Source organism: Stomoxys calcitrans, chromosome 2, assembly GCF_963082655.1.
Source record: "Stomoxys calcitrans chromosome 2, idStoCalc2.1, whole genome shotgun sequence".
Taxonomy (NCBI): domain Eukaryota; kingdom Metazoa; phylum Arthropoda; class Insecta; order Diptera; family Muscidae; genus Stomoxys; species Stomoxys calcitrans.
This window is the reverse complement of record NC_081553.1, coordinates 157,652,549-157,665,196: the sequence shown is the minus strand read 5'-3', so window position 1 is coordinate 157,665,196 and position 12,648 is coordinate 157,652,549. Positions and strand designations below refer to the sequence as shown.

The 12,648-nt window shown below is 39.5% G+C and overlaps 1 protein-coding gene across 4 annotated transcripts in view; it reads left to right on the top strand.

Moving 5' to 3' along the window:
- Positions 1-12,648, top strand: part of LOC106093925 (trypsin-1) — a 39,044-nt gene that overhangs the window by 11,138 nt on the left and 15,258 nt on the right. The window lies entirely within an intron of this gene.

Here is a 12,648-nt window from a genome sequence, read left to right as displayed (position 1 = left end):
ACTGCATATGTCAGCTCTTCTCTGTTTTGCTTCTTTGCCACTCTGACGTAGAGGGCGGCTCCTTACCATCTCAGCGACCATCTTCCCCTTTCGTAATGGCTGTGACATCCTTGCGCCAGTCACAGTCCTCCATGAAGACTCAGGGGCCGTGCGCGCTTCCTTCGTTGCCGTTCCGACTTTGTCTGCCTCCGCAGGACACAGCTACCTTTGGGTCCGGAAAGGCTCATTAGTGGCTGGCTTCCCTATATATTGCACATCATTCAGAGATGCCGCCTTCAAGCCTTAAGTAGCTGGTTGAAGCCGCTTCAACAGGTAAAAAGAGCATCATTGTAGGAAGTGATGTACTATGGGGAAGTTCGGATGTCATCGAAAGAGGTGAGCTGCTTATCGAATATATTATAAGTTGCAATGTGGCGAGTTGTAATAAAGGGGTAAACCGATCTTTATTACCAGGAGGTAGTATATATTACCTATGCATCGGAAGATATAAGCGCAAGAATATGCGACTGAGAAGTGTTGGATGACCACACAGCTTCTCTGATGATCGTTAAATTAGTTTGAGCCTTGCAGAAAATACTGCTGTAGTGGTCCCCCGGCCAAACAGAAAAAGGAGGATTGGGATAGATTTCGGCACACATTCTGCATGACTATCCCTTCTAGACCAGAAAAGGAAGTGGAAACTACGGAGGATACAGACATAATGGTCAAGCGGATCACGAAGGCCCTGAATGACTCGCATCTTTCAGCATGTCCTAGTGCCAAGGCTAGGGGTTGGTCTAAGGAAGGACTGCAGAAAACTCGTCAACAGAGCGAAAGGCACAAAAGCACCACACGATTAGGACATCTTTAAGGCTGAGCTAAGAAAATATAAGGGCGAGCTTAGAAAGGCTCAGAAAAAATCCTGGGTGAAATTCTGCAGCTCTGTGGATGATACATCTGAGCCTCTAGGCTAAGATTCTGTCCTCAAAACCTATTACGGTGGGATATATTTGGAAGTCAGAGAATGTATGAACAATGTCTAGTGAGAAAACGCTAGAACTAAAGAAGGACTGCAGAAAACTCGTCAACAGAGCGAAAGGCACAAAGCACCACACGATTGGGACATCTTTAAGGCTGAGCTAAGAAAATAAAAGGCGAGCTTAGAAAGGCTCAGAAAAAATCCTGGGTGGAATTCTGCAGCTCCACAGAGACATATGGGATATATTTGGAAGTCAGAGAATGTATGAAGAATGTCTAGTGAGAAAACGCTAGAACTACTCGTTGACTCACATTTCCCCAATATTCTTCAATGGACAACATGACACCAGAAGAAGTTGTCACTGGTATGTATTCGTCTGAGGTTATTGGAGAAATTGTGTCTGAGTCGAAGTTTCGACCCCTTTAAGTTGCTAGGCCCTGATGATGTATTACCGGTTGAATTAGAAGCTGTTTGATTCCTTAGCTTTGGGAGATACACTGCGATTGTATCAGCATGTCACATATACCTATGGGATGAAGGGACACAAAGGTCATGTTCATTCCGAGCGGGAAAACCTAACCACATGAAGGCGAAAGATTTTCATACTATAAGTGTGTCATCCTATGTGCGGAAGACTCTTGAGAGGTTGGCAGAAACATGTCATAGGGCATAGATTCTGGAGATCACCTGTCTCGGCAGCAACATGCATATAGTAAAGGCAAATCCACTGAAACGACGATTCACAACCTTGTCTCCTACATAGAAGGTTCTCTCGCGGTCAAGAGATATACAATGGTTGCATGGATTAAATGTTTTTTGGGGGGTGGCCCATCGCCAGATGTAAACTTGTTTCGTTCTTTGCCCACTAATTTTTACTTGGCAGATGAAATAAATAAATAATTGATGTCAAATGACCTAGGAACTTCTGGGAAAATATGGTTCTTACTCCTATGCGACTTATTAGGAAATTTTTCTAATGCCATTATAAATTTGAAATATATTAATAAAATAAAACAAAGTATTAAAGCCGGACAATATCCAGCAATGAAATCTCAATAAAGGATTAATATGATAATAAATAATACATCTACATTTAAATGGATTATTTAAAGTAGTTTATTTTAACTCAATCATTGGGTCATTTTTTTTAATGGTGTACAATAAAATGTAATGTTCTACTTGTTGAAAACATTCGGGATAACACTAGTTGAAAGTCGGCTGGGATATTTAGACAAATTCAAGCTTTAATTGAAATACAAAAGAAAGGGATGTAAAAACTTTTGCAATTTGGTAAAAAAAAACTTTTTAAGATAGGAGGTGGTTTGATAGAAAAATGCTAGTATATTTAGACAATTTCAAGCTTTAATTCAAACACAAAACAGGGAGATGTGAAAACTTTTGCAATTTGGTAAAAAAAAACTTTTTAAGATAGCCGGATGGTTTGATATAAAAATGCACTAATTTTGCGATTAAAACTTTTCCGTATACTTCCCATTTATGAAAATACAAAGAAATAGTCATATCTTGATGGCAAAAGTTTATGGACACTTGTAGAAAAAGCATTATCTTATTAAAATAAATTGCAGAGTTGATAAATTATCATAAATTTTTGACAAAAAGTCAAAACGTCCACTTTTTGCAAAATTCGATTCGAAAAGTCGAAAAGACGATTGATAAAAGACGATGAATATTTTTCCTCTGCATGTCACATAGCTGAAGAGACACACTGGCGCTGCATAACTAACCACAGACCGGACAATTACTTTGTACGTGGTTAACAAGGTTTTTTCGTTAGCACACACAAGTGTGTCAAGGGACTTGATGACCTTTTGTTTGCGGCGATGGAGTGCAAAGCAGTTGTGCAGTCTTCGAAATCCATGTTGATGTCGTCGAATGTAATTTCTTCAACGAAGCTCGGGAGGACAAGTTCCTCAAGCGTCTTGGCTACTGGTGAGAGAAGGGAGATTGGTCTGTACGACTCCCCCTTGCTTGTGTCTTTTCCAAGCTTCACTAGCGGGATTACTCTGCCCATCTTCAAGACATGGGATTGTTGTTGTTAAAGCAGTGTGTTGTGTCAGATACGACGAATGGCTTCCCTTCTAGACATTTCACTCTCGGGATGCTCAATTGACGGTAGAACTACCTGTCGTATCTCTTCGGGTCAGTCAGTTACGTCGCCAAAACTGACAGAGGTCCCGTCATTCCTTCTCCTGGAGTTCGAGAGTGACTTAACAGTAACCACAGCGCCACAACTTGCCTAAACACCAATTAGGTTTATTTAAGGAAAATAGCTCACAAGTGTCTCCAGCACATTTTATTTAAAAACAATTGTTTTCTTCTAAAAACGGTAAGCAAATAAAAAACGAAACAGAACAAAAATCAGCTGATGTTTTGCAAATTTTTACTGGAAGTTGTTCGTTCGTAAAATGGCTCTCACTCTCCTGGAAATTTTTACTGGAAAAGTACGCGAAAACAAACAGCTGGGTACAAGTTTTTCTGGCGAAGTGCACAATCTCTCAACGAGTATTCACAACATTCAATTGTGTGTGTGCATTATAGATGAGAACCATAACACCATAAAAATGGCGCCAACTAGTAACATACTCAAAATCAGAGTTTGATTTTGACAGATAGTGCACACGATTTTTTGTTGTTGGCATAGACCAATATCGTGACGTAACCCCAAAGAAAACAGCATAGAGGTGTCAAATCCCACGAAGGAGGTGGCCAATCGACTTGATTCGAGAACCCGTTTACACTACGATTTAAGTGATTAGTATTTGTCAACAGGTATGTTTTTACAGTGCTTTTGGTGATCAGCATTTTTATTGTGCTCACCATATATATTGTGGATAGCAATTAAATTGGTGAACCGATTTTTTTTTAAATTTAACTGCAAAATTTTATTATTACAATAAGAAATTGTCAGATGTTGAGAAAAAGTGTTGCCCAAAACTACTGATAATAACCAGTATTCAATACATATACAGTGTTGCAATTGAATTTCGAAGGATTTTTGCTGCAAATCTCCTCAAATAAGTAGATTTGCTCACACTGAAGATTTATGGGAAAACTCGTTGCAAAAAAGCAGATTTCCGAAATTTCATCGAAAATCTAGATTTAATCCAAATGTAAACTTGATATAACTCTTCAACAAATCGATTGTAACGTGTGCTGTGCGGCTTGTGGCACCGTCCTGCTGAAACCTCGAGCTGTCCAGTTCCATATCTTCCAATTTAGGCCAAAAATAACCAGTGAGCATAGTGCGGTAGCGCTGTCCATTCACGGCAACGTAACGATTGGCATCGATTGACACTAAACAGTTATTATTTGTGAATTATTGACGACAGACATTTTTCGTTCGTGCACTTTAGACCATAATGAAAATATTGAATTTACTGAATAGTGACAGTTAGATGATTAATGTTAGGGTGCGTTAAATTCCAAGTTTTGATTGGAAACCCCTTAATTTGGTACTTTATTTACAACAGTGTGAAATAACTGAAAATGAACTGAACATTTGTCTGCGAACATTCCGTTAAAGAATAGACGGAAAACTTCTCACATATCAAATTTAAGATGACGATAATAAACATTTTTAAAGCCAAGTCCAAACAGCTTGCCGCAGGGCTTTTTTGAGTATTAAAAAAATAGTATAAAATATCTGCACCTCGTCGAAAAGGGACCTAGAAAGATAGGAATATAAACAATGGACAACATCGTCTTCCGTTAACAGTATTATTAAAGCACCAATTGAAAAAATAACTTAAATTTCATGAAAACTTGAACTAAGAGATCAGAAAGCGGGTGCCTACATGTGTTTCGGAATTTGTACACTTCGACAACTTGTAGTCTATTTGGAAGAAATCCGCCCTGGTACACCGTTCTCGTACTAAATACCTACCAAACGGGCCTTATGAAGGGGGTAATGCAACGCAGGGGGGCTTGCCGGTCTATATATTCTAAAGGTGCATTGATTGACAGTCTACCAGCGACCATAGCAAACTGCTAAAGCTAGAATCATGAAATTTGATGAAAATGTTGGTCTTAGGTCATAGGCACGCGATAAGAAATTTGATGCAAAGTGAAGATCGTTTCGCAATAATAGACTTGGCAGAAGAAACCACTTTGAAACACTGTATTGAAAATAGGAGAAAACGTACGTCTAGTGCCGCTATTGGTACCAATTGGTACTGTTCGCCGTAAAGCCTAGTAATGAGTTCAACTTGCTCGAACTACTGTACTAAAGCATTATAAACAAATGGTGACGAAGAAAATGGGAACACATTTCGTAAAAGTGATACTGAGTTCTACGAGTAAAATTATTGCGACATGCCGTTCCGCCAGGATAAATTTCGCTTCAATGAATTGCAAAAGTAATTAAATGCTCACAAAAAAGTGCACCAATCAACTCTGCTTTAATGCTGTTTTTTTTTTTGTTGTTGTGACTTTTGTTTGTGTTGTGGCGAAGAATAGACTCCGTAGGATTTCGCAATAATTTATGGCCATTTCCGGTGCGAATAAAGTCAGTCCAAGGCTTAAGAGTAAATTAAGCGAAAACGAAGATTAATTATCATTAAACTTTCAATAAATGTATATATGTAAACCAGTAAACGTGATAACCTTTTGGAGTAATATGAGTTGCAGCTCTTTACAGACTCACATAGACTATTTTTATACCCTCCAACATAGGATGAGGGTATACTAATTTCGTTATTCTGTTTGTAACACCATTGGCGTCTAAGACGCCATAAAGTATATATATATATATATATATTATTGATTGTCATGACATTTTAAATCGATCTAGCCATGTCCGTCCGTCCGTCTGTCTGTCGAAAGCACGCTAACTATCGAAGGAGTAAAGCTAGCTTTTTATTAGTGTAGGTCGGTTGGGATTGTAAATGGGTTAAATCGGTCCATGTTTTGATATAGCTGCCATATAAACCGGTCTTGGATCTTGACTTCTTGAGCCTCTAGAGGGCGCATCCTATCCGATGTGACTGAAACTTTGCACGTGGTGTTTTGGTATCACTTCCAACAGCTGTGCTAAGTATGGTTCAACTCGGTTAATAACCTGATATAGCTGCCATATAAACCGATCTTGGATCTTGACTTCTTGAGCCGCTAGAGGGCGCAATTCTCATCTGATTTGGCTGAAATTTTTCATGAGATGTTTTGTTATGACTTCCAACAATTGTGGTTAGTTTGGCGCAAATCGGTTCAAAATCTTTTATAGCTGCCATATAAACCGATCTTGGATCTTGACTTTTGGGCCTCTAGAGTGCACAGTTATTATTCAATTTGTTTTAAGTTTTGTACAACGGCTTCTACCATGACCTTCATGTGAAATGTCGTCTGAATCTATCTATAGCTTGATACAACTCCCATATAAACCGATCTTCCAATTTTGCTTCTTGAGCCCCTACAAGATACAATTCTTTTCCGAATGACCTGAAATATTAAACAATGACTTCTACAATGTTTAGCATTCAATTCATTTATGGTCCGAATCGGACTACAACTTGATATAGCTCCAATAGCATAGCAGTTCTTATTTGTTTGTGTAAAAAGAGATAACGCGCAAAGAACTCGATAAATGCGATCCATGGTGGAGGGTATATAAGATTCGGACCGGCCGAACTTAGCATGCTCTTACTTTTTTGAATCTATTGTGATACCACAGTATATCACAATAGCTACAGACCAAGGCCTCTGGCAACTATGTACCCGTTTCTCTGGTTTCAGTTTATCGTTTCGATATTCTCAATCAACGGAATTTATTTTTCTGAATATATACTTGTATGCTTATTACTTATCCTAATGATAAATTTAACAGATTATAATATGCAATCAGCTGTTTTTTTGTTCACCGATTGCTGCGTAATATTAGATGTGTGCGTGAACTTTTCCAGTTACAAAAATTTGCAGGAGAGCAAACAATTTTTAAATTTTGAAAAAAAAAATTATCCATTTCCAACTTACATATTATCTGGAAAATAATCACATATTATTTGAGAATCGATGTGGATTTAGGGGCGAATGTGAAACGAAAAGGCTGCCATTGAAGTCCTTAATTGTATCTGAAATTGTAGGAGAAATTGGTGCTCATTAGAGAATCGAAAACAACATGTTTGTATAAATGGAGCCAGTAGCAATATAGGAGACGTTGATTTTGGGATACTCCAATGTAGTGTCTTGGGTCCGTTACTTTTTACAATATATTTGAATGACATAAATATTTTAAATTTTGTTGGGAGTCTATTATGTATGTAGACGATCTTTACATCCTTTACCCATACAAGCACGAAGTAGGGCTTGAAAGCAAAAGCATAAGAGGGATGCTACGCTTATTGTTGAATATGCAAAGATTAATGGTACTGATCTTATTCAAGAAGCAAGTGTAAAGTATCTTGGCGTACATTTAGAAGAAAATTTTAATTGGAAACCCCATATTTCTTATTATGGGCATTTTCTCGCTTAGTTTGTATGGAGAAAAATGCTTTCCCCGATTAGCTAAGCGGCTAATCTTAATGGCGCTTATTATCGCCGTTTGTTAAGACATATGGTGTCTTCATTCAATCGGAATGACAAAACTTTATCACATTTATGAACTCCGAGTAACATTTATTTAATATTAAAATTATTCTATTTTTTTTGTTTTGTTGGCATTTAATTATGTTGCCAACGTTTGTACAAGTTGGGTTCATTTATTCGGTTTTTGGTTGCTAGATAGTGTACTTTGCTTGACATTTACTCGTTTCGACTTGGGCGATAGTTCGGTGAAAATGATCGATATAGATTTTTTCCCATATCATTCCCCTAAGTAATTTTGAGATTTTGGTGTGTTTTGAACGAACGAACGAATTCACTGAGTGTATATCGATTCGCTAGTGGTTTCCCAATATTGCGATTTTTTAAAGTCGGTACAGTCTGGTTCATAAAGTGATTTAGTTTGCCAAGTCATAATGAAGATTTACATGTGGAAATGATCGCCATACGTGGTGTCGGTCATACAACGTATAGAGAAAAGGTGGTCTAACCCCCTCGCCAAATTTCAAAGAAGATCGTCAAATATGTTAATATTAACGAATGATGAACACATCGGACTATTAGAGAGCCTGACTTGGCAAACTATATCACTTTATGAGCCAGCCTGTATCGACTTAAAAAAACGCAATATTGAAAACCACTAGTGAATCGATATAAAGGGTGATTTTTTTGAGGTTAGGATTTTCATGCATTAGTATTTGACAGATCACGTGGGATTTCAGACATGGTGTCAAAGAGAAAGATGCTCAGTATGCTTTGACATTTCATCATGAATAGACTTACTAACGAGCAACGCTTGCAAATCATTGAATTTTATTACCAAAATCAGTGAACACTGATTTTGGTAATAAAATTCAATGATTTGCAAGCGTTGCTCGTTAGTAAGTCTATTCATGATGAAATGTCAAAGCATACTGAGCATCTTTCTCTTTGACACCATGTCTGAAATCCCACGTGATCTGTCAAATACTAATGCATGAAAATCCTAACCTCAAAAAAATCACCCTTTACTTAGTGAATGACAACTTATGAATAAAACCTACACCAGTTGCATTTGTTCAAGACCCACCAAAAATCTCAAAATTACTTAGGGGAATGAAATGGGAAAAAATCGATATCGATCATTTTCACCGTACTATACATGGCTATTATATAAGCATATAAATGGAAACAAGATTTGAAATCGCTACAAATTCTACAAAATGGGGCGTTAAAAATTACAAATTACTTGCCAAACACATTTTCTATCATTGAGTTGCACGGGACGTAGGAAACAATATATATTTTACCCTTACATGCAATTTATAAAATGCAATTAATTCAAAACATATACAACATATATACATTCAGATGAGATAGATGTCGTTTAGAGCTAACGAAACAGAGAATACAGCATATTGGTTGTTTTGAAAAGAACAATTTACCAACTTTCGTAAAAGAAACTAGTTCACTGTCGTTATTTGAAGGAAAACTTAAAGATTTCTTAGTGCAAAACATAGAAATGCCTCCTATATAATTTGCCAGATATCTATGTTACTTGCCTATTTATAACTTGTTGAATTTATTGTACAGTTCAAATTTAAATTTAAATTAAAAATAAAATTTAACAGGAACCCAACGACGGACCCTTCACCGGCTTAAAGATTCGGAATACTGGGATATTTAAAGATCCTAATATTGAAACATTAGGCAGGGCAGCGACATAAGATTCAATGCAACCCAACGACAGGGAGCCGATGATGGTACCATCACCTACTCCCAATAAGCCCATTTACTTAGGATTTGGAACGCAAAGATAGGCAAAGATTCTAGTATTGAAACCTCAGGCAGTACTGGGAATGGAAACCCAATACAGCTTAACGTACAGCGACCCGACGATGGAACCATTACCGACTTTATAAAAAGTCGGAAGACTAGACTAGGCAAAGAACCTAAAACGATGACATCAGGCAGTGCAGTGACAGGAAAGTCAATGCAGTCTAAAAAACAGGGAGCAGACGATGAGATCATCACCTACTCTCAAGATGCCCATTTACTGGAGGACCAATGATTGAGGTAATCCAGATAAACCTCCATCGGAGCGAGACTGCTACACACACTCTGATGGAGAAAATCAGCAAGGACAAGATTCATATTGCCTTAATTCAGGAGACATGGACGACCCGAAACAAAGTTTCTGGACTGAACCATATCAACTACCAATTATTCTATGCTAACACTGGTACTCGGCTGAGGACCTACGTTATTTGTCATAACAATTTGAATTATATATTTTCCCCAGAGTTGTCAATGTCGGATGCAACAGTGGTGAGACAGGGAGACGGTGGAGCATACCTGGTATCACTTTATCTGCAAAACAGACAGTAAACGTGGTACTAATAGAGTGCGATGCGAACTCCCACCACAATTCGTGGGGTAGTACCAATACTAATAAGCGGGGCCAAGCCCTGGCAGAGTTCTCGAATACTAACGACCTAATAACTTTTAATATTGGTAACACCGCTACCTTTGTTAATAGGATTAAGGAGGAGGTATTAGATGTGACGATATGTTCGGAAAATCTAATCGATGAGGTTCAGGATTGGAGGTTCTCCATGGAACACTCTTTCTCTGACCATCGCTACATTAGGTTTAGAATAGCACGGCCAGCGCCGAATCCGATAAGCTTCCGAAATAAGTTGAAAACCAACTGGACAAAATTCGGAGGGCTAATCAGAAGAAGACTTGGGCAAGATAATTTAGATTGTCCAAACATAGAAGACATTGAAGAAAAGGTCAACAGGAATACGACTGCACTGGTGGGGACCTACGAAGATGGTTGTCCTCTTCGGGAGAGGAAATCAGCCCAAGAAAAACCCTGGATGACCGGGGAGATTCGCAATATTGGGAAAGAGGTCCGCAGACTTTTTAACAGAGCACGTCGTAAAAAAACGAAAGTTTATTGGAATGTGTATTACACACCGCTCAAGGAATACAATAATATTGCCAGAGCGGTAAAACGTGCCTCCTGGAAGCTTTTCTGCGAACAGGTCGATAGCGCTAATGACGCCGCCAAAATAAAAAAGTTTCTCTCAAAAACCCATGTCCCAACTGAATCTTTAGTATACGACATGGGAGTGAAAGTAGAGACAACGGAGGACATGTTGAGGCTTTTGATGAAACTCATTTTCCACAGGATACGAAGGGACTTACGGAGACACCGGAATCTTGGAATAATGACGTTGATGGCGGGTTTATAACAATGAAATTTATGGTGAAGGAATCCTTGAGGAGCTTCAAACCATTCAAGTCACCCGGACCGATGAAATATTTCCGGCGTTACTACAGAAAGAGACAGACTATCTGGCGCCTCATCTGGCCAAAATTTTTAAAGCGTGCATATACTCCGAAAGTCTGGCAGGAGGCAAGGGTGGTGTCTATATCCAAAACCTGCAAGGAAAGTTATGCGACGCCAAATGTCTACAGACCCATAAGCCTTACGTCCTTTCTACTCAAAACCATGGAACGTATTGTGGACACCATGATAAAGAGTATGAAATCCAGCGAACTGCTCAAGTACAAACACCATGCCTATGTCAAGGGAAAGTCGATGGAGACTGCCCTGCACGAGGTTGTGCATAAAGTAGAAGATTCCTTCGATGCCAAAACGTACACACTGGCGGTATGCATTGACATAGAGGGGGCTTTTAACAATGTGCCGACCGACACACTGATCCAATCCTTAGGCCAGTACCGGGTGGACCCGGTCCTTGGAGACTGGATAAACCATATGCTAAGGAACAGGTGGATAAATTGTGTGTCCCATTTCATAAGTATAAGAGAGAAAGTGGAATATGACTGTACTATACCCATTCAGGAGCGTACTGAGAAGGCGCACAGATGTTGGGCACTATGTCGATGGGTCGTAGGCTCGAAATGTGGCTTACGACTCTGTAGTTTGGTGGTTCAGAGAACATGTTGTCTTGGCATAAGCGGAGCGATGAGGACTACGCCCACTAGGGCACTGGAGACTATTCTAGATATCCGACCCATTGACATACAGATTAAGTGTGAGGCAGCCACTGCGGCTACGAGACTTAAGGCAATGGGAAAATGGATTGAGGATGGGAGCAGCTCGTACCATCGTGGTATAATCGAAGCGACGATAGGAAACCTGGAAGGAAGGGAAGAGATTTCGGATCTGATACCTGAGATGAACCTTGAAGTCGAGTGCAAGGCACTGCTGCCATCGGCACAGTTTTGAATTGACGGAACCCTAGTATTGCCATCTGGAAGATTATGTTACACGGATGGATCAAAGCTAGAGGGCAGAGTGGGCCTGGGGGTCTACTTTGAGAACCCAGGGACTGAGATCTAATTTAGACTGCCTGACCATAATACGATCCTGCAGGCGGAGATCCGGGCGATAACGGAATGCGTGAAGTGGTGTGTGCTAACGTGAGGATGTTGAGTGTGAACTTCTTTTCCGGCAGTAAAATTTTCATAAAGGCAATAACCAGCAGGATGGTAAGGTCACGAACAGTCTTGTAGTGTAAGAAGGAGATTAACGCCTTCTCTGAGGATGGCAAAATCCGCATAGTTTGGGTGCAGGGCCATAACGGAGTAAGGGGAAATGAAAGGGCAGACGATTTGGCGGTAAAGGCCAAAGGACTGCCGTCAATAACCTTGATTACCCCGAAGTCTTTCGGGTTGACGCAGTCCGAGTTAAGGGAGTGGGCGACGAATGCTCATGCAACATTGTGGAACAGAGAAACGGTCGGTAGGACGGCGAAAATCCTATGGGGGGATCCAGATCGTGAGAAGACGAAGCAATTACTGAAAGGAAGCAAGAAGAAGGTCAGTATAGCTATTGGTATCATAATGGGACACCTAGGACTACGAGCTCACTTATGTAAAATCGAAGCGGCAAGTGATAGAAGTGTAGGGCATGCGGGGAAGATGATGAAACGTAGGAGCATTTCCTTTGTCATTGCCCTGCTTTCGCGTCCAACAGATACCGGAACTTAGGTGGAGACACTATACCAGACATGAACCAACTTAGGGTAGTGGTTTTGAAAACAATTAAGGATTTTGTAAGTAGCATTTAAAATTTTCTTTTTAGAGATTACTTCTTAGTTTTTAAAGCCCACAACAAGCCG